The sequence below is a fragment of the Nannobrachium achirus genome (genome assembly GCF_963921795.1).
Source record: "Nannobrachium achirus genome assembly, chromosome: 23".
Classification (NCBI taxonomy): domain Eukaryota; kingdom Metazoa; phylum Chordata; class Actinopteri; order Myctophiformes; family Myctophidae; genus Nannobrachium; species Nannobrachium achirus.
Genome location: NC_137830.1, coordinates 3,643,321 through 3,666,548, shown reverse-complemented (window position 1 = coordinate 3,666,548; position 23,228 = coordinate 3,643,321).

The following is a 23,228-nucleotide window of genomic DNA, read 5'->3' as shown; positions in this document are numbered from 1 at the left end:
CCCAAACTCTTTTGCCATTTTTTTTTTACTATTTTGAAAAACATTTTTAAATATTTAAAATAGCTAATCTATAAACTCACGTATCCTGGCTGAGATCCACTGCATATTGGAAATGCATCAGCACAACGCACGCACACGCGCACACACACACACACACACGCACACACACACACACACACACACACACACACACACACACACACACACACACACACACACACACACACACACACACACACACACACACACACACGCAAGCTATTTAGCCAAACAAAGAGGAGCCCCCCCCTTCATCATCTCATGTGTAATAAAACTATGATCGAAGCAGCCAATTAGTCCCAAGCCAGAGCAGCTGTGTTGGGTAAATGGTGCATTTATATAGTGCTTTCATCCAAGGCGCTTTACAGAGATTGTGCATTACGCAGATGTCAGAGGAACCCATGCTTGGCACCAACCTGCTCATCAGGAGCAGTTAGGGGTTCAGAGTCTTGCTCAAGGACTCTTCATCACTAACTCTGGGGGAGCCCGGGATCAAACTGGGAACCCTTCAGGAAACCTCCGTGTTCTAATGACCGCAACTCTCTACCCTGGTGGGTCTGCATTCAGGGACATGCTGGGCCCCTGATTCAGCCCGGGAAAAAGAGTTGGAGAGGCCCTCATTGCACGCTATAGAGAGAGAAAGATCTCTCTCTATAGTGCGCAATCAGTTATATTTCGTTGTTGTCAGGCGGAAACCTTGTATGTCCAAAACCGTTTGTTTTGTATTTAGCATTTAAAAAATGATTTAAACTAGTGAAAACAGCCGATCTACAAGCACACAACGCCTCGCACCGCGAGGCGTTGTGTGCTTGTAGATCTGCTGTTTTCACTACTTTTGTGCGACGGCCTTTTACAAATTTACAAATTTGAAACTTGGAGATACGAGGTTTCTGCCCGACAGTGACGATTTACTTTGTTGGCCGCCCAGCCCCCCAAAATGGAATGAAGGCCGACATTTTATTTTGAATTTTTTTCCTAATGGCCGGCCTGGACCGGCCGGGAATGAACCAATGGCCAGCACGTCCCTGCTCTGCATGCAGACTGTGGGCCAGTGGGTTCCAAACCTTTTAGCTCGAGACCCAAAAGAGAAACTGAGTTTTCTCCTCATCTTCACCTCAGATTATGGTCATCTGTTATCTTGTAAAGAATCTAAAGATTCTAGATTAGAAGTTGACTCTAGAATTATTCTATTTCATTCTTTTATCTCTTCTCATCTGTTGCCAACTCTCTCTCTCTCTCTCTCTCTCTCTCTCTCTCTCTCTCTCTCTCTCTCTCTCTACAAGCTCACAACATGTCGATGTAAATCGGCTTGTTAATTTTAAAATGTTTTTTCAAAATAGTAAAAAGAAGTTTAGAGATAAGGTGTAAGGCGTGGACCCATTAGCTCATTAGAACAGCTAAAGAGGAAGAGTCAGTGATGTAGGGAGTTTGCTGAGGAGGATGTCAGAGCACGGGTCATTGACTTTACTGTGATGAAAAGCAGACAGAAAGAGAAGAGTGGATAAACCAGAGGGGAAGTGAAAACATAAAGACAAAGAAGACACAGAGACACGGTGGGAAAGCAGAAGGATCAGCAGTGGCGTCAATTGGGTATGGCAGGGGTATGCAGCTGCCATACCCTGGGTCCAGGGGGGAAAATAAGAGTTACTTTTAAATATAAATCCATGAATGTCTCTTTGTCTACAGTAAAATAACTACAAATGCAAAATTGAACAAAATGGTCACTTTAACAAGGTATTATAATTATATTCTCTACACTTGTATTCTCCCCATCTTGACAAAATGCTATATTCCCAGGTTCCGCAGGTCAGCTGCACAGGTGCAATGCATTATTGTTAATTGTGGCACGTTTACTGACATGCCAAGTTTAGCTGCACTTGAACAAATGAAAAAATTAAAATCACACCCAATGTGAAGTGAGCGCAGGCAACGGACACACACACACAATGCTATGGAAAAACATGACATGTACAGGCTACAGACACACACACACACACAGCCATGCTATGGCCGCTCAAAAATGAAATAAAATGTACTTCTTAAAAAAGATATAACATGACTGGTGTCTTAAAAATAAAAATGAAATAAAATGTACTTCTTAAAAGCAGCCGTTCATAAGAACTTTCTCTTGAAGTCTCTTTCTGTATCGCCTCAACTTTGCGAGCCGGATAAACTCTGGCCTTGGTATCAACACAGCCATCAGCTCCTCCCCTCCCTCTAATGAGTGTCAATCTGTTGTCATCACAGATAAATGTTGCATAGCTCATCTCTCCATGGACGCCACGTACAGTAGGAAGCACTGATAACACCATGCATGCTTAAGAGCTCTGCAGTATTTCCTAAAGCTGCAATCATTCATGGATCCTGGATCATAGTTTTAATGCGTAAAACATGATCAACCACTTGAACCCTACCAACATTGGTCAAAAATAGGCAGATCTTTTGGCAAAGGGAGGCTATTCTGGGCAGGGAGAAGAGCAGGGCCGGATCTAGGCTTTAGCATTAGGTGGGGCAGGAAGAAATGATTGGGGGCTGACCTCCAGCAGCGTGGTGTGGGCGGAACAAAATAATGGGGTGACAAACCCCCTAAAACACCCGAAATGCATAGAAAACTAAGCATTTTGGCACACGTATACCTATAATACAGGTCTTACACCTGCATCAGGCTACAGCATCACGTGTGTGTGTGTGTATGCGTGCATGTACTGTGCATTTCAAGGCTCACACACACACACACACACACACACACACACACACACACACACACACACACACACACACACACACACACACACACACACACACACACACACACACACACACACACACACACACACGTTTATTGTATTATCAAAGCAGTAATAACATAAATCAAATTGGTGATACTTGCTAAGCACTGTCAGGTTTACATAAAAAAGGTGGTACTCTCACTATGGTATTTTTCCTATTGTAAACGTAATGTGCATAAGATATTTTAGAGAGGTTATTTTACAGGTTCCAGTCAGTGTTTTATGTCTTTTACGCCGATGGTCACCGGTTCAAGTCTCACCTCATGCCGGCTATTTAAATTGCATATTATAGTGCTCGGAAGAGCACTGCTTCTATTTTTTATTTGATTTCTTTTCCCACTTTTCCCTTGCTTTCCCTTGCTGCTTTTTTGCTTTCCTCTGGCTTGGCCACTTTATCGCTGCTTGCAGCTATATTTTCGTTTTGCTACTGTTGGTAGTCATGGTTGCCAGTTCCCATCTGATGTTGTGTGGGAGTGCTGACCGCTCCAGTCCGTACTGAAGAACTGCTAGCTTGCATAACGTCCTCAGGCTGGGATTTAAGTCTAGGATGTACAGGTCACCAGAAGCCTCGGGGTCGCCTCCTTTGCATCCTCCATGGATGATAATACGATCTCCCACCATGCAACAGATCATGCTACGCATGGTACAAGGCTCTTTCCCCTTGGGCTCAACCTGCTGCCAGGAGAAGGTCTCCAGACTGAATTTCGACAGATCATTGAAGCACTTGAGGTCCGACCCGTAGCAGCCACCAAATACATACAGCTCTCCCTTGTAGGCAAAGGCTGAATGATCACAGCGTATTCTTAAGAGGCGTGCAGAAAGCGTGCTCAGCCAGCAGTTGGTCTCTGTGTCAAACACTCTGATGCCGTTGTTGTAGCTGCACACCCGGCCCCCAAATACAAACATCTTTGTCCCGATGATGGTGGCAGAGTGATAATATGTAGCAGGTGTTCTATTGGTGTTAATTAAAGACCAGACCATTGTGGTGGTGTCCAACTTGTACATGGCAGTTACCCATGGCAGAGCCCCAGTCATATCGGGGTCCCTTCCAAGCACGACTCCTCCAAACACATACATGACCTTCTCCAGGACACATGCTGAGTGGTTGTGCCTTGCTTCTGGAATAGGCCCAGAAATACTGGGTTTGAACCAGCCGTGGGTGTCAACATCAAAGGCATAAAGCACATTGCAGAAGGGATACCCTCCTCAGATGTAGACCATTCCCTTGACCAGCACAGCTGTGTGGCCCCATCGCCTGGAGGGAACCTCAGTGGGACTTTGTCCTCTTCCATTTGTCACTGGGGGCAACTTCCTCCAACACAAAGACACTGTGTTGAAGATGTGGACTTCAATCTGATCGCTGTTGTTCAGGTAGCTGTTTCTTCCCCTTCTCTGTTTCTTAACCTTGGAGCTGTTGTCTCCTCCAAATGAGTAGAGTTTGTGTCCGACTATCAAAGCAGCATGGTCGGAATTCTTAGGTCCTCCTTTCAGATGTATCGTCCAGCGAAACATTTCGCACAGCTTAATTTGTTGGAATAGTTGTTGGATGACATTTGGTTTATTGGACATTTACTTTTAAAGACCAGTACATCGGTTGTGATGACTATGCTATGATGTCATTGCGTGATGCCATATTTGGAATTTAGATCCATCTAGACTAGTACAGAGCCCTGGCTGGTGGATCCCAGTCAACTAATGAAGGTTTAACAACCCATTTAGAACAGGTACACATTATTGTGTATCATTATTTTATGCTAACTATTGAAAAATAGCAGATATACAAGCTCACAGCGCGGCACAAGTCTGTTCTTGAGAGACTACTATGTCAGTGGTTCTCAAACCTTTTCATGTGAAGGACCCCCAAAATGATATTTATTTGGCCACAGACCCACATCTCAAAATGTTTAGTTCCAGGGACCACCCCCAGAAGCAAAATTTGAGTGACAAACGTTCGCTTTGAAAATACATATTCAAAGATTTGCACACATTTTAACGACTTTTTCAAAAATAGCAGCTCGCAGCGCGGCACTCGGTGCCGCGCTGTGAGCTTGTATATGTGAGCTTGTATATCTGCTATTTTTCACTGGTTAAAGCATTCAATAATTCTAGGCCTAAATGGGTTAAGAGGCTTGACTGTCATGATTACACCCACACGCAATGTGAATATTATCAGCGCACAAATGCCGTTTCGGGGAGAAGGTCTCTTCACATTAACCATGCCAACACAGAGAGGAAAGGTTGGATTAACTGAAAAGTGTTGGGAACTGAATGATTATATGAAACAGGCACATGCTGTCTTTCTCTGTGTTAGTACCAAGAAATCCATCTACTGTATACCGGTATATCCTGCTGGCTGGTGCACCATTTAGGCATTTGTGTGTAGCGTGCAGCTCCCGATTGTGTTACATTTAGCTAAAAATAAACTGCGGAAACCAGAATAAAGAACAAAACCGCATAAAACCGGTGCGCGAGTCGCGTGCACGCTACAGCCCCTCCTGCTTTAAATGACTTGCCGCGGCTATGACTCCACTAACATTACATAAAAATACTCTGATGACACTGCCACTCTATTACAGACTTCCAGAGCACCATGTCTCATTTTACACACTGACAACTACCTAGAGTTGAATGTGGACAAAACAAAAGAACTGGTCTTTCAAACGACCCACTAGTCTGGACTCAACCCACTCCTCATTCATGGTAATACAGTAGAACAGGTTGACAGCTTCACGTATCTTGGACTCACTGTGGACAACAAACTTAGGTTTGATCAACACATTACATCTATCCATAAATGTTTTCAGCAAAGACTTCATGTAATCCGTAAGTTAAGATCACTGTCTGTTGCCCCCCATCTTCTTTTATTACTATACAAAAGTATTATTCAACCTATTCTGTTGTACTGCTCTGCATGTTTCTTCACTATACTGTCCATGCCAAACAGAAACACACTTTACAGTATTACCCGTATTGCTTCCAAGATCATCGGACTTCGCACACCCACACTGTCTGATATGAACAATAAGTTCAGCAAAAGCTAGGGTATGGCAAAGATGGGAGTCCTCATGGAAAATAGGCATTACATTTTGGATAACACGGTTCTATTGTGAAAATAGCCGATCTACCTGCTCACAACGCCTTGCGCTGCGAGGCCTTGTGAGCATGTAGATCGGCTATTTTCACAAAAAAACTACTTTTGTCAGTTTTTTACACAGGTTTCTACGGTTTTATTTCTTGGGCTGGATATGGCAGCCTGGAATGGTTGTTCAAGTGCAGCTAAACTTAGCATGTTAGTAAACGTGCCACAATTAACAATAATGAATTGCACCTGTGCAGCTGACCTGCAGAACCTGGGAATATACCATTCTGTCAAGATGGGGAGAATACAAGTGTGGAGAATATAATTACAATACGTTGTTAAAGTGACCATTTTGTTAAATTTAGCATTTGTAGTTATTTTACTGTAATTTAACAACATAATAACCAGCACAGATAGACAAAGAGACATTCATGGATTTATATTTAAAAGTAACTTTTATTTTCCCCCCTGGACCCAGGGTATGGCAGCTGCATACCCCTGCCATACCCAATTGACGCCCCTGCCATCACACGCTTAGCACTCTCAATAACACATGACACTGATCATCCTCTGTATCTCTACTTCCACCTCATGCCATCTGGGTGAAGATGCAGAACCCTTCATCAGGGGCGTCACAAGGGAGGGAACAGTGGGACTGAGTTACTAGGGCCCAAGGTGGAGGGGCCTTAATTATTCTATTGAAAAAATGGCAGATATACAAGGCAGATATACAAGCTCACAGCGCGGCACTCGGTGCCCCGCTGCGAGCTTGTAGATCTGCAATTTTGTTGTGAAAATGCGTGCAAATCTTTGAATATATGTATTTTCTAAGCGAACATTTGTACGGTAACTAAAATTTTGCTTCTGGGGGGTCCCCTACATGAAAGGGTTTGAGCACCACTGACATAGAAACATAGGTTTTTCAAAAAACCTTAGAAGCCTTTGAAAATATCCAAAGACTTGCACACATTTCAAGATTTTTAAAAAATAGCAGATCTACAAGCTTGCTGTGAGCTTGTATATCTGCTATGTTTCAATAGTTAAAGCAAAAAAGAATGCGTAATAATGCGTTCCCAGTCTAAAGGCCCATTCCCACTGGGCCAGATAACAGATATCTGGAGATATTTCTCCAGATATTTTTCCATGCAAAGTGGATGGTAGATACAGATACAAAAAATATTTGCCACAGATAAAAGTATCTGTGGCAAATATCTGTGGTAGACTTTTTTTTTATCTGTATCTACCATCCACTTAACATGGAAAAATATCTGGAGAAATATCTCCAGATATCTGTTATCTGGCCCAGTGGGAATGGGCCTTGAATGGGTTAAACCCCCGCTCCCTATGAAGAACATTCATGGGGGGCCCGCAGTAAATCTTTGTACCCAGGGCCCAGAATTTGGTGCAACACCCCTGCCCTTCTAGCCTGACTTCCGTCAGATGGTGGCAGTAGTGCGTAGCGCCCTACTTTACCGTCTGAGTTCTCTGGGTAGAGAGTTGATAACACTCGTAAAGCCCCGGGCCGGACCAATCAGCGGCAGCTACGGGCGGGCTCTGAGCGGCTCTGAGCCAATAGAGTCTGATTGCAGACCACGTGGAAACCCAGGAGGCGGATTCTGGGTGTAACGTCATGCAGACAAGCCAATATGAGTGGTTGGAGTTGGCACTCCAGACTGTGATAGACAGACGGCCCCATCCAATCACCTGCTTAGCAATTGAAAAAATGGCCCGCCCCTTACATCGAGTGTGCCGGAGCAGTACCAGATGCTAGTAGGCAGAGCGGACGCACTGCTACTATCATCTGGCGCAGTCAGGTTACTGCCCTTCATGAAGTCGCACAAGGTTGGGTTTAGCAGGAGTTTTGTCTCCAGTTATTATTATCTGCTGTCTGTCTCGTCTTTGCATTGACTTTGTATGTAATCGCACTGCTCTAGTCCATGGGCCATTACGAGAGTCCATATCCCAAAGGTGGCAAAGGTTACCATGCATTTTTTAAAAGCTATACATCTCTAGATTATATTTTGGTATGATAACCCTTTCTGAGACACAGCTAAATTGGTGTTATCAGCTGCTAGAGTTGGTGATTTTTAGCTTGTTCCCCCCCCCCCCCCCCCCTGTATAGTAAAGTTAATGGGACACCGACTCTAGCAGCTGATAACACCAATTTAGCTGTGTCTCAGAAAGCATTATCATACCAACATATAATCTACAGATATAGAGCTTTTCAAAAATGCATGGTAACCTTTGCCACCTTTGGGATATCGACATCTTGTATGGCACATGGACTAATCCAGGTTTGAACCTGCAGCTTCAGACTAATGTCTTCAGGTCTGTCTTTATTAAAACATAAGCTTGAAGAAACAAGCAGGGATTTTACCAATGCCAACTACGACTGCCAAACTGTAGTCTAAATGTGTAGTTCATCATCACGGACAGACAGAAAACTCTGTAGGATTTCTGTCCTGGTTTTGTTAGTCATGTTTTCCAGTGTTCCTCCTCCTCCTCCCTGGTATGATAATAATAGTAATAAGAGCACAGATTTAAGGTGAAATCCAGAAAGCAGCCTGCGATGTGTTCATGTTGTTTAGTTGGACTGTAACAGTTCCAGCCTGCAAATGATAGGCTGCAGTAGATGGAGTCTAAATGAGAGGGTTCAGTGGACGCACACACGCACGCACGCACACGCGCACACACACACACACACACACACACACACACACACACACACACACACACACACACACACACACACACACACACACACACACACACACACACACACACACACACACACACACAGTTGAATGAGGGGGAGAGAGAGAGAGAGAGAGAGAGAGAGAGAGAGAGAGAGAGAGAGAGAGAGAGGAAGGGGGGAGTTAACGTGCCCTGGCCTGTTTAGGGTCAAACTGTGTGTGTGTGTGTGTGTGTGTGTGTGTGTGTGTGTGTGTGTGTGTGTGTGTGCGCGCGCGCGCGCGCGCGTGCGTGCGTGCGTGTGCGCGTTTGTGTGTGTGTGTGTCATTGGCCTTGGGGCTACAGAGTGAAGCCCCCACTCTAAAGGGTGATGTCATCCCATCTCGTCCCGGACGGAATACACAATCTCCCCGTTAACCCACCCATGCATTCATGACACATGATGCACACAAATGCTAGTTAAAACCTGCGTTTCAGTAATTAAAACACCAGGCTAATTAAAATCTGCGCTACAGCTTGGAGGCCAGTAAAACACAACCTTCGGTAAACACACAAAGAGCTCGTCTCTCATCACAAACCCAGCTTCCATTGGGGGCGGCATATAGCCCGGCAGCTTAAGTCAATTCTTTTAGAAGAATTGTTCACTTTGTGATACAAGCACCGAATTTTGCACAATGTTTCCTCTGGACCTACTTTTTCCAAAAAGCAAGTTAGCCACTCAATTAAAAACAAATAGGGTTGGGGTCCCATTGACTTTCTATACAGTAAAATAATACAAAAAAAATAAATATGCTTTAAGTAGTATGTGAGGGATCAAAATAGGGTTTTTTCATGATTCTGAATCCATTGCAAGCATTTGTTTTGCACGAAGAACATTCCTTGGGCTAGAAAGGCCACCACAAAACTATGGTTTAGTGATGAGTCATCACTTTTCACGGTGGTTTAGTGATGAGTCATCACTTTTCACGCTTTTGTGGGGGCCTTTCTAGCCCAAGGAATGTTTTTTGTGCAAAACAAATGCTTGCATTGGATTCATGATCATGAAAAACCCCTAGTTTGACCCCTCACATACTACTTAAAGCATTTTTTTTATTAGTTTACTGTATAGAAAGTCAATGGGACCCCAACCCTATTTGTTTTTAATTGGGTTGCTAACTTGCTTTTTGGAAAAAGTAGGTCCAGAGGAAAAAATTCTGTGCTTGTATCACAAAGTGAACAATTTCTCAGTAAGCTGCTGGGATATAGCTCAGGGGTAGAGACACCGTTATTAGAGCACGAAGGGTTCCCGAAAGGTTCCCAGTTCGAATCCGGGCTCCCCCTGAGTTAATGTCGAAGAGTCCTTGAGCAAGACTCTGAACCCCTAATTGCTCCCGGTGAGTAGGTTGGTGCCTTGCATGGTTTCCTCCGCCACCGATGTATGAATGTGTGTGTGAATGGGTGAATGAATGTAAAGCGCCTTGGATAAAAGCGCTATATAAATGCACCATTTACCATTTTTCCATTACAAATAATCCTTTTGCAAAGTCATAAGGGCTTTGCACACAGACGTGTTTTTTTTTTTTTTTTTTTTTCCGCACTGAAAAAACAGACGATTTATTATATATTTTTTTTTAAAGAAGACAATGATTCTCTATGACCTCATGCACACCGGCTCCGAATTTGCCATGCGGCAGGTGGCTGCGTTTTTTTCCCCGATCGAACCCAATTCGATTCATGCGTCTTGTTGCATGCCGTAAAAACTCATCACTCCTTTTATGACTCCTTTTTGGATCTGCTGTGCGGTTTCCTCACAGCCTTGCACACCAAATCCTATGCGTTTTAATCATGCAGCAAACGGGAAAAACGCAATGGTTGAAAATCTCTCCTGTGTGCAAAGCCCTTTATTCTGTTTGATCCTTTTGGATTGAAGACAAACCAGTGGGTTGTCTTATGTTAAAATGCATTGTACAGTATATCAGAGAGTGGTTTGAAACCACTCTTAGTTTCCACACCAAATGTCACAGAAATGTCATCTAACAAATCCCGCCGGTGGAGTTTTCTAAGGAAGTACAACAACAAGATGTGGTTAAAAACACACACAGCCAAACCCTGAAATAGAAGCTTGGAACAATATTTGACCATGAATGCATATTTACAGTAATTATGCTCTCTCTCTCTCTCTCTCTCTCTCTCTTTCTCTCTCTCTCTCTCTCTGGGTTGTTTGTACAGCTGTAGCTGATTGGAGGGGAGGTTTTTCTGGGGAAAGTGGATGTAATATTAAACGTAGAGATCTTATTTCAGGCAGGGAAAAAATGTAAAGAGTAACATGGAGTCCACACAGGAACACAGGTCAGAGGAGTCACTTCTTATTATGCGGGCAAGACGGCTGACTCTGACTGATATAATGTTTGGAATTGATCAATGTCACTTGCACTTTACTCAGCTGTCACGATTCTCGATTCGAACCGAAAATGAATCGAAATGAACGTTCAGTTCAGTGAATCGAAATCACAACCACGTATCGCGATTCACTTCCGCGCATGCGCACGTTCGCGATTGCACGTCCGAGCCACGAGAGGCTTTGTTATAATTTAGTTTTGCGTGCTTCCAATGGGGGAGAGATAAAAAAAAAAAGACCGTCAGAGGAGTTGACACAGAGAGAGAACGCGCGCAGTACTTTCCATTTCACCATGACCATGATGATGATGACGATAAAACACAAACGGAAGACCTGGGAAACCATCCTGCTTCCTTCAAGTCAAAAGTGTGGAAATAGTTTGGCTTCTCAGAGAGATGTGAGTGCAGTCGACGCGTCGTTGACAAAATGACTACCGTTTGTTGATTATGCTCCACACGAGTGCCGTTGTTATCCTGATTTGTTATTATTCAAATCAAATTTACTTATTGAGAAACAATTGTTTTTCTTTACAAATCAAGAAAATAGCCTAAATTAACAAGCCTCAGTGCTGAAAAAAAATGGTATATCTTATTGAAAATCAAATTGAATCGTGACCTTAAAATCGATGTTTAGGTATTTCGTGACAGCCTTACTCGGCACATTCTTTTTCAGTATAGGCTACCGTACAACAAGTCTCTTCACCAAATGTAACAGATCTACAAGCTCACGTTGTGACACGTTGTGACCTTGTAGATCTGCTATGTTGGGGTGAATATAGACGCCCGACAAAGCTGGATGCACTACGATGAAATCGAACCCACAACTCCGCGGCGGTGGGCAGGGACTTTACCACTGTGCCACCCTTAGCGTAATAAATAAAATAATAAAAACTAAAATAAAAACTAATATAGTTAACAAGACTCAGGGCCCTAAAATGAAGCTTTTAATCCCATGCAGCTCATATTCCGTAAAGGACAACTTTAGTTTTTTACAACAAGGGTTCATATTTTAGATTGTAATTAAAGAATATAAAAGATGAATGTTAAATTGATTTAATTTATCTTCCTATTGTTTTAGAGATTCTTATTTCAGTGGTTGGGGGCATGCGTACAAGTAGCTAAATATGTAATTTTACACAGAATAGGCCCATTCCCAAGATACAACGCAACCTTTCATGGCTGGATGTGACTTATGGGGTCTTGAAGTGTTACTGTAAATAGCAATAAAGAAACTGCTGGCTTATTGTGTCTAAAAAGACATATTTAGCCACTTGTACGCATGCCCCCATGCGTACGCATGCCCCACATTTTAGCACGCTAAACACGTTAAAACAATAGAACGAAGCAAATGAAAACATGTTCACACTCACTTTTTCTTTTCTCTAATTACAATCTAAAATATGAACCCTTGTTGTAAAAAAAAAGTTGTCCTTTAATTAAGTGATAACAGCACCATCTTATAAGCAGTTGGTATTATGTAAGTGGCACTGCACGCTAACACTTATGGTTTAAGAGTCACCTGCATATTTAAGGCATGGGGGAGTGTTCATATGTTAAGGGTCGCAATGCAGGGACATGCTATTATGAACCTTGACTTATGAAAACTCAAGGCAGACCACTTCTTGAGAGCAAAAATAAATGTTTATCCACAAGTTTCCAACGTCCCAGCGTGCGTTGCGCAGAAGGTGTGCGGCAGTTTCCGGCGTCGCAACTGAGAGTGATCTACAAGCTCACAACGGTTGCGACGTGAGCTTGTGTGTCTGCTGTTAACCGGAAGTGTACCGCAAATAATTCTACAGTAAATTATCGCGGAAACAGGTGGATATACAAGACAGAGCACGCCTCCTCTGCAGTGGCTTCAAAACGCAGGTCCATCTCAGTAAATTTTGATCAGAATTTTACATTTGCATTTCCACATATTCCTTGGGGTACATTCTTGTTCTGTACCAGCCGTGACTCCCTATTGTCTCCCTATCAAATGAGATGAAGCACATTTTTTATCCATGCACGCTTGTGGCCATCAGCCCGATGTTTTGTTTTAACTTGCTGTCTTTTGTACACAATACAGTTGGAAAGGTAAGTAGGCATGTATGGGTATTTTTCTCATGCATGCGTGATGGCCACGCATGCCAGTGGTCCAGGGACCTCCAGGGATCCTCGAGGGGGTTACAGGTGGTCCAACAAAATTACAGAGGGCTGGTAACCAAACAGACCCTGTTAGATCTTTAACTCCTGAGAGCGTAAAATTAAACCAAATGGACCCGCGTAATGTTGGGACATTACATCCTGGTTTGCCTGTAATCTTTCATTGCCTTTCAACAAAACCCTGTTTGATAAACATGCCAATTGTGGGGCTTTGGAATATTTCACTGAATGCACAAAGAAAATATGAAAGTTTATAATTTTTGAATTGTATTACAGAATAAAATGTACGTTAACACAAGATTAAAATGTTTAGAGTGGGATCTGTATATCTATTTAGAAATGACTTACAGTCTAGGTCTATTTTATCTGTTCTGTTGATTTATATACAGCTAGTGCTCTTTCTTTGGGATAATGAACATTCCTGACCTCCCTTCTGGGATTACAGAGATGTTATTTGATCTAAGATCTTATCAGATCTGGCAACCCACGCAGAGAAACCCTACGGTTGTTTCATCTGAACAGGAGCTGAGCGCTGCATTTCTGAGATTCCTCCACAGATCACTGAGCTGAACTCAGGCTGTGTCAGGGAGTTTACTGCTACCTTGCATTTTCACCTAAACAGAGGTCACAGTTTTGGAAAAACTTCTAAACCTCTATAGCAGGGCCAAGCAACCTTATATGCACGGGTGGCAACATTGGCACACAGGGGAGGGTGATCACAGGCTTAAGTGTGTGAGAGAGAGAATTTTTGGTTTAAAATGAAATATCTTTAAAAATGTAATTAAATTAAGTCCCACTCAAATCTGTATGCAAATTGCATCATGCACATAATTCTATATTCATTCAATCTCTGCATTCTGACTAATAATGGGAGTCTGGGAGCAGTGTTGCATTGGTGATTCAATGTTTGGGGATACGCGTCATCAGTGGTTCTCAACCTGTGGGTCGGGACCCCCAGGGGGGTCCCCAAATTATTTTGGGGGGGTCCCCAGATGATTAACTTAATGTGCAACACGTGTTTTCTCACTCAACAGTAAACAAAACAAAACAAGATAAAGTGTAAGTGTCATGTTTCTAAAGTGACAATTTAAGGACCTTTTATTAGTCTAAAAAGACAAATTAAACATTGGCCAAATTGTCAAATATTAGAGGCAGAAATTGTGAAAATAGCCGATCTACATGCTCACAACGCCTTGTGAGCATGTAGATCTGCTATTTTCAAAATAGAACCGTTATACAAAATGTAATGCCTCAACTCTTAGTGCTCGTCTGGGGGGGGGGGGGGGGGGGGGGGTCCCTCCCGGGGTCCCCAGTTAAAATATGATTATGTTGGGGGTCGTGGCCTGAAAAGGTTGAGAACCACTGACCTACATCACAGGAGTTAACAGGTTCAGACCATGTTGTATTAATATGCATACAGGCCTGTGACACTAAACCTGGTGGAGGTGTGGATTTGTAGCCTGGCGGGGCCATCCCTCATATTGCGTTCACTCTCTCTTTCCTTCCACAGTATGAGGTCTGGACTTCGGCAGATAGGCAGCGAGTATGAGAAGTTGATCAGTTACTGCGTTTCAGCTGCTGTCCGCACAACAAGTGAAAAGCTTCCCCTGATTGGTCCATGTGTAGATGGTGACGTAAAATACATGCTGCCGCTTGCTGCAGCATTTTCAAAACAACAATGGCTACCCTCGAGGCAACAAGTGTCAGTCAACGCTGAAACGATAAAACAAGCAATAAGTGACGTTATTTCAGAGTTGGAATCAATAAATTACAACAATTAAAAAGGAACAGGAGTATGCAATAGCAGAGTTCCACGGCCGAAAAAGACGTGTTGTGTTTCCTTTTTTTTCTTTTTCTTTTTCGACTGGCTGCACTGTGATGTTTTGCTACGCCGATTGGTTAGAGGAGTCTGTCTGTCAAAGCAAGTACTCCCGCCCACTTTTCAAGCTGCCTATCTGCCGAAGTCCAGACCTCATACTGTGGAAGGAATGAGTGAGTAAACGCAGTATCTGGGATGGCCCCGCCAGGCTAGTGGATTTGGGGGTTATTTTGAATTGATGCATGTCCCTGCGCGTGAGAGGCATGACACCGGTCAGAAAAGATATGGGGCGGCGCAGACGTTCAAGTGCTTAACTCTTTTACTGCTTCGGACGTTCCCGTTCGCCCCAATTTTGAACGTGACACGTTGCCAATATGGCTAGTTCTCATATATGGCTAGTTTTACCTCGTCTGATGACTGTAAGCTGATGAGGGGTCGCACGGCTGTGTACAGTAAAAACATCTCCCGTAATGCTGCTCTCAAAAATCCACCGCCCGTTAGCAATAATGGAGTCCCAAATCACTTCCTGGCTGTTTTCTGTGGATCTGATCTAGAAAATGCATTTCTATGCTCTGAATGTATGGCAAGCCGAGCGGCCCAATTCACATTAATTCTTGCATAAGGCTGCCCTCTGCCGCCAGTCTGGCCAAAGTACACATTTGAGCGTCCATTATAAAATGAATTAGTTTAGAAAGAACCAATAGATAATTTTCTATAAAATCGCAAAGGTAAGCTGCTTTTGGCTGACACCAGACCCAATAAATAAATAATAACATCTGGCAGTAGAACTGTTAAACATCAAGTTATTTTCAGTCTGTTCTGATGGAAACGGGATATTTCTCTGTGACAAACCGTATCTTAGGTGGAAAGATGTGCATATTTACGTAGCAAAGAAAGGTTATTTACTGGAGTGCCCTGAGACAAAGAAGTTTGAAAACCCCTGGACTACTGATTCAGATCAGAATGGAAGGTCCTTGATATCAACAAGGTTGAGAATCACGGCCCTCATAGATTTTTTAGTGTGGCGTTGCATTGACTCATGACCTTGCTGTAAGTGATGTTTTTAAGCCTCTGCATTTTTTACTGTTTCTTTAATTGGATCTTTTATGAAGTCCTGGGCCTCTCAGAGACGTAACAGAACAACAGCCTCGTAAAAACTAAGCCACTAATAGGATCTGTGGTGAGTGCAGCTGCTGTCACACGCATGCATGAGCACACGCACGCACGCACGCACGCACACACGCAGCACGCACGCACGCATACAGTACAGACACACAAGCACACACGCACACACATACATTCATATTCGTTCAGACACTTTTTAACAGCAAATTGTGAAGAATAGCCAATAACAAATAGCCAATCTACAAGCTCACAACGCGTAGAACTGCTAATTTATGAGTGTGAAGCCCGCACACAACCAAAAAAGACAATTTATTCTGGATCTCTTCTCCACTAGTCCCTCCCGAACCCGAACATTTTAGTCTGATTACATTCACCCATTCACACACACATATTCATTACATTCACCCATTCACACACACATTCATTCATTACATTCACCCATTCACACACACATTCATTCATTACATTCACCCATTCACACACACATTCATACAGCGATGTCAGAGGAAACCATGCTTGGCACCAACCTGCTCATCAGGAGCAGTTAGGGGTTCAGAGTCTTGCTCAAGGACTCTTCCACACTAACTCTGGGGGAGCCCGGGATCGAACTGGGAACCTAATAGTTCTCCATCCAGTTGTAAATTGTACATGCACTCGCACATATTTGCTCTCACATTCAGATCTACCAATGTCCACACAGCCTTATTAAAATGTACAGTATAAGCCATTTACCATGAGAGGGAGTGGGTTGTTGGCTGATTTACCACTGTTTCAGGGTTGTGGCATGAGGCGAAGCCGAGTGCCAAACAACCACGACCCTCGAATGGTAAATTACTTTTCTACCACTTCTACCATATAAATGAAAGAAAACACAGTTGTAACTTGCAAGGTTATTTAGTTACTATCAACTGCAACTTGCAACACAACAGTGGGCGGGGTCCATGAGCCAACTCAAGGTTGTTGACCTATTTACCACTGTTTTAAGCCAATCAGAATCCAGTATCTGAACATGTGACCACAAAAAGTGGTAGAAACAGTTACTAAGATACCCATGTACCTGACACAATACTAAAACAAAATACTTCCAAAAAACTTCCAAAACGTCAAGGATGTCCACAACTACAACACCAGAGGCAGCTCCACAGATCATGTCCAACCCAGATTCGTCTCAAATAAAGGCTCTAATTCGTTCTCCTGCTGTACCGCTAAAATGTGGAACGTCCTATGGAAGGCCTTAAAGGAGAGTAAATCCCTAACTACCTTTAAAACCGCTCTGAAAAAACACCTACAGGTGGCAGCCACTCGTAACTGGTATATAAACTTACCCTCCCCCGACCCTTCAATTGTAAATAGCAGTTATTTTTGCATTGTGCTTTTACGACAGTTTTTCTTATTTCTTCCTCATATTACTGTGTTCTGTCTGTCTGTCATTCAATGTTATATGAGTTAAATATCTATCATAGTACTGTGTTCTATCTGTCTGTCATTCAATGTTATATGAGTTAAATATCTATCATAGTACTGTGTTCTATCTGTCTGTCATACAATGTCATATGAGTTAAATATCTATCATAGTACTGTGTTCTATCTGTCTGTCATTCAATGTTATATGAGTTAAATATCTATCATAGTACTGTGTTCTGTCTGTCTGTCATTCAATGTTATATGAGTTTTAAAAATATCTCAATTTAAATAAGCCATGACTGTGCTTTCTTGAGCATATCCTTTCAGTTTACCTCAGTGGTTCTCAAACTTGGGGTCGGGAACTCAAGTGGGGTCCTACAATTATTTTTACGGGTTTACCAGATGGCTTAATGTAATTTATTTTTCTCACTCGGTAAATAAAGCAACATACAGTATAAATGTATACAGGGTGCACATTTATAAAGCACAATTTAAGGACTTTCAATAGAGGGTATGCACGTGACATCATCATACCCGGAAGTTATGCGGGACTGAGTGGCAAAATACTACTTTCTGGCCTTGACAGCCCATAACATCCAAACAGAAAAGTCCTATCTGTTTGCATTAAATGACATTAAACTTTGCAACTCACTTTGCCACTCGATTTGCCATTCACTTTATGCATGCGCATACCCTCTATACCAAACTGGCCAAACTGTAAAATATTAAGTAAGCAAGAGGCGAACATTGTGAACATTTACATGCTCGATTTACATGCTCACAGCGCCCTATTTTTCACATTAAATGTAATGCCTACAATTCTTGAGTGCTTGTCAGGGTGGGGGTCCCCAGTTCAAATATGTTTAATTGGGGGTCACGGCCTAAAAAGGTTTGAGAACCCCTGGTTTACCTTATACCAGTGAACTGTACCGTCATGAAATTGTACAGTACTTTCCTATGCAACCTGACAATGAATACTTCAATCAATCCAACAAACTCTATGTTACATGTACAGTATGAATGTTACAGTAAGATCCCAGTTCTATTCTTCCCAGTTTTGTAATGCAGGGGTTTTCAAAGTGGGTGACGGGGCACCCTGGGGTGCCGCGACGGCAGTCCAGGGGTGCCGCGAGATAATTTGATAATATTTGGAATTTATTTGGACACTTGAAAAAATATTTAGAATCATTTTAAACTTGAAGTGCAAAGTTATTTTCAGTCAGTTCTAACCAAAATGGCTGTAATCTCAATGTTTTCCTCGCAACATAATCATTAAAATATCGTCACTGTCAGGCAGAAACCTCGTATCTCCAAGTTTCAAATGTGTACGTCTTTTGGTAAAGCAAAGCCCTGCTTCATCATACAAGACTGTCGCACAATGTCGCAGATCTACAAGCAGATCGGTTGTTTTCACTAGTTTTGTATGTTTTAGATGATAAATACAAAACTAACGGTTTTGGACACCCGACAACAACGATATTGCTATAAATATAAGGTGCTGGGAGTGAAAATTATAATGTAGAGGTGCCTCGGATTAAAAAACATATTTATAGGGTACAAAAAAGTGTGGGAACCCCTGCTGTAATGTGAACAGCTGTGTCTGCAGACTGTGTGTCATTGTGTAAGAACGTCACGTTGCCATAACGCTGCTCCATCTGTGAATGAAACTCTGCTGGTCTGGATGGATGGATGGCACGGCAGCTGTTCTCACTCACTCACCACCTCTACTAACACACTGTTAATGTTAAACACTTTACCATGTCAGACAGGGACGTGCAGAGAATGTTAGAGAGGCAGGGGCTGACATTTCTAAAAGGGCCTTTTGGTGAAAACATCGAAAATAGCTCACAAGACGTCGCAGTGTGGCTATTTTCGGTGCTTGAGACCACACTGAACTGAGAAAATTCAAGTCAGTTTCTACACAGAGAGGGTAATTATTTCAATATTAGATGCTGCATCAAAGTTCAGGAGAGTTTGGACAAGGCAATTGAATGCTCTTGAATGCTGCCTTCAGACATGGAAAGAGGGCATTTGCATTTCTTTCACCATAGTAAAAACTACATTCATGGTCTGGAGAGGGCACTTTTTACAGATGGATAAAAGGGCAGGGGCTCAAGACCCGTTTGATGTCTATGTGTGAACGTGCCTGATGTCAGAGAGACAGAGAGAGAACTATAGCTGTCTTGGCATGGCGGTGAGATAATTGTGTTGCACTGACTAGCATTGACTGTTATGACTACGGAGTCCACGTATGGTATTGGGACGCCCCACATGCCCTAAAAACTAAGCTCCAAACAGCCCAAAACAAACTAATTAGGGTCCTGCTTAACCTTCCCTATCAGACTCACCTCACCGCTACTCACCAGTTAAGAGTGGGGTGGCTCAGAGTAGATGACAGAGTACAGCAACTTGCAATGGGCCTGGTGTACAAGATACACTACACCACTAAGATACCCATGTACCTGACAAAATACTTTAAAAACGTTAAGGATGTCCACAATTGCAACACCAGAGGCAGCACCACAGATCGCATTCAACCCAGAGTCAAGTCAAACAAAGGGTCAAACTCCTTCTTCTGCTATACAACCAAAATGTGGAAGGGCCTTACCGAAGGCCTTAAGGAGTGTGGATCCCTAGCATCCTTTAAAATGTCCCTGAAAAACCACTTACAGGCAGCAGCCGTTCGCAACTGGTAAAAACAAATATAGTGCAGCCTTACCCTCCCCTGACCCTTCTTTGTATTTACCTACTTTATGTTTTATTTATATTTTTTTTATATTTTATTTTTTTAAATTGTTTTCACCCTTTTTTTTCCTCCTGACTATATCTACTGCATAGTACTGTGATCTATCCGTCTGTCATTCAATGTTATATGAGATACTTTAATGGTTTCCTGTGGAAATAAGCTTAGTCTTTTCTAGGACCTCCTTTTAGTAGACCTCGTCATGAAACTGTACCTTTTCCTATGCAAACTTCTAATAAAGTCTTCAATCAAACAATCAATGAACAACTTTTGTTTGGCATTGCATTGTTTAGTTGTGCTTTAAGTATTGCTCGCGCGTGCGCACACACGCACGCACACACACACACACACACACACACACACACACACACACACACACACACACACACACACACACACACACACACACACACACACACACACACACACACACACACTCTTCAGGTCACTGTCACAGTGACTCTGTGTTCCACCCTGTGTTCAATAAAGTCATTGAAGTGAAGTGTTTTATAGATTCTCTCTCTGGCTCACTAACTCTCATCTCCTATAAAACTGAATGAAAAGGTAAACTGGGCATCTATCTGGGTCACTGCATCCTCTCCTCTCCTCTCCTCTCCTCTCCTCTCCTCTCCAAAACCATTTCATTATAGGCTAAGCTTCTCAAAACTTTCACAAGTTGATAAAACATAGTAAGCCTAGATTATCTATTTGACGATCTTTTGAACAAAAACAAATGCTGATTGCCTCCCTTGTTTGCTCTAATGCCAAAACGTGTCTGAGTTTGGATTCTAAAGTCAGATATTGACCTTGCCATTAGAGGCTTTTAAGTTGTGTTTAAAGAGAGTGCCTCAGAGGTTTTTGTTTTATTTAGTATGTGTGATGTCCATTGATGTACATCCAAAGAGCATCTCAAACCAACTTCAGTCTAGTAAGCTCTCCTGGCCTGACGTTTACTTTAATCTTTCACACTGTAAGAAATACACCCTCAGATCTTAGGTTCAGGTTTCTACAGCTTGCTTCAGGACCCAGAAGCATCAGTGTCATTTTAGATTTTAACCACTCCAAACCATTATTTTATACTTCCACTTGTCAAAAAATATCAGATATACAAGCTCATAGTGCCATAGATAGAGGCAGAGTCCTCAGCAGCATATAGGAGAAAGGATACATGCTCACATACATGCTCACAGCGCCTCGCAATGTGAGGCGTTGTGAGCTTGTAGATCTGATATTTTCAAAATAGAACCATAGTTATACAAAACGTAATGCCTCAACTCTTAGTGCTCGTCAGGGTATAATCAATATGATTATTTTGGGGGTCGCAGCCTGAAAAGGTTGAGAACAACTGTGCAAACCAACTGTCATTTTCTTTGACATGAATTATGTTCTCAGTGTGGCACGGTTAGAGAGCAGAACAGAGACATAGCCTGCCTGTCGTGAATTGATAAGCAATCACTAACTGATCCTATGCTTTAGCCCACTATGACACAACGGAATATATGACCAGACCAGATACACTATGACCCAACAGAATACATGAACAGTCCAGATACACTATGACCCAACAGAATGAACAGACCAGATACACTATGACCCAACAGAATGAACAGACCAGATACACTATGACCCAACAGAATACATGACCAGACCAGATACACTATGACCCAACAGAATACATTAACAGTCCAGATACACTATGACCCAACAGAATGAACAGACCAGATACACTATGACCCAACAGAATACATGAACAGTCCAGATACACTATGACCCAACAGAATGAACAGACCAGATACACTATGACCCAACAGAATACATGACCAGACCAGATACACTATGACCCAACAGAATGAACAGACCAGATACACTATGACCCAACAGAATACATGACCAGACCAGATACACTATGACCCAACAGAATACATGAACAGACCAGATACACTATGACCCAACAGAATACATGAACAGACCAGATACACTATGACCCAACAGAATACATGAACAGACCAGATACACTATGACCCAACAGAATAGCCGCAAATTGCAACACTAGATTTTTTTATACTCGGATGAATCTAGGGTTGCAATACCTCCCATAGGGATCCAATGCATCAAAAAAATCCACCGTAGAATTCTTAGGAGCTACTTCCCAGCCAACATTGCCATCTCGGCCCGATATGTTATTTACATGGCATGTGGGCATGGGATCTATCTGGTTTTGCTCCTGGGTGCTGCTAGGGGCACACCTGGGTAGCCCATATGGGCTTACCTGGGTTTTTGACTGGGCTCAGGTGGGTTCCAAATGGGCAATTTTATGCGGGAGCCATGTGGGCACCACCTGTGTTGGCCTATATGGGCCCGAACTGGGATCTGAGTGGGCCTTAAGTGGGTTCCAGCTGGGCAAACTATAGGTGCCCCATGAGGGCCACACTTGGGTTCGCCCATTTACACGGGTTCACGGGTTCTGGGTTCCATCTGGTTTTGCTCCTGGGTGCTGCTAGGGGCACACCTGGGTAGCCCATATGGGCTTACCTGGGTTTTTGACTGGGCTCAGGTGGGTTCCAAATGGGCAATTTTATGCGGGAGCCATGTGGGCACCACCTGTGTTTGCCTATATGGGCCCGAACTGGGATCTGAGTGGGCCTTAAGTGGGTTCCAGCTGGGCAAACTATAGGTGCCTCATGAGGGCCACACTTGGGTTCGCCCATTTACACGGGTTCACGGGTTCTGGGTTCCATCTGGTTTTGCTCCTGGGTGCTGCTAGGGGCACACCTGGGTAGCCCATATGGGCTTACCTGGGTTTTTGACTGGGCTCAGGTGGGTTCCAAATGGGCAATTTTATGCGGGAGCCATGTGGGCACCACCTGTGTTGCCTATATGGGCCCGAACTGGGATCTGAGTGGGCCTTAAGTGGGTTCCAGCTGGGCAAACTATAGGTGCCCCATGAGGGCCACACTTGGGTTCGCCCATTTACACGGGTTCACGGGTTCTGGGTTCCATCTGGTTTTGCTCCTGGGT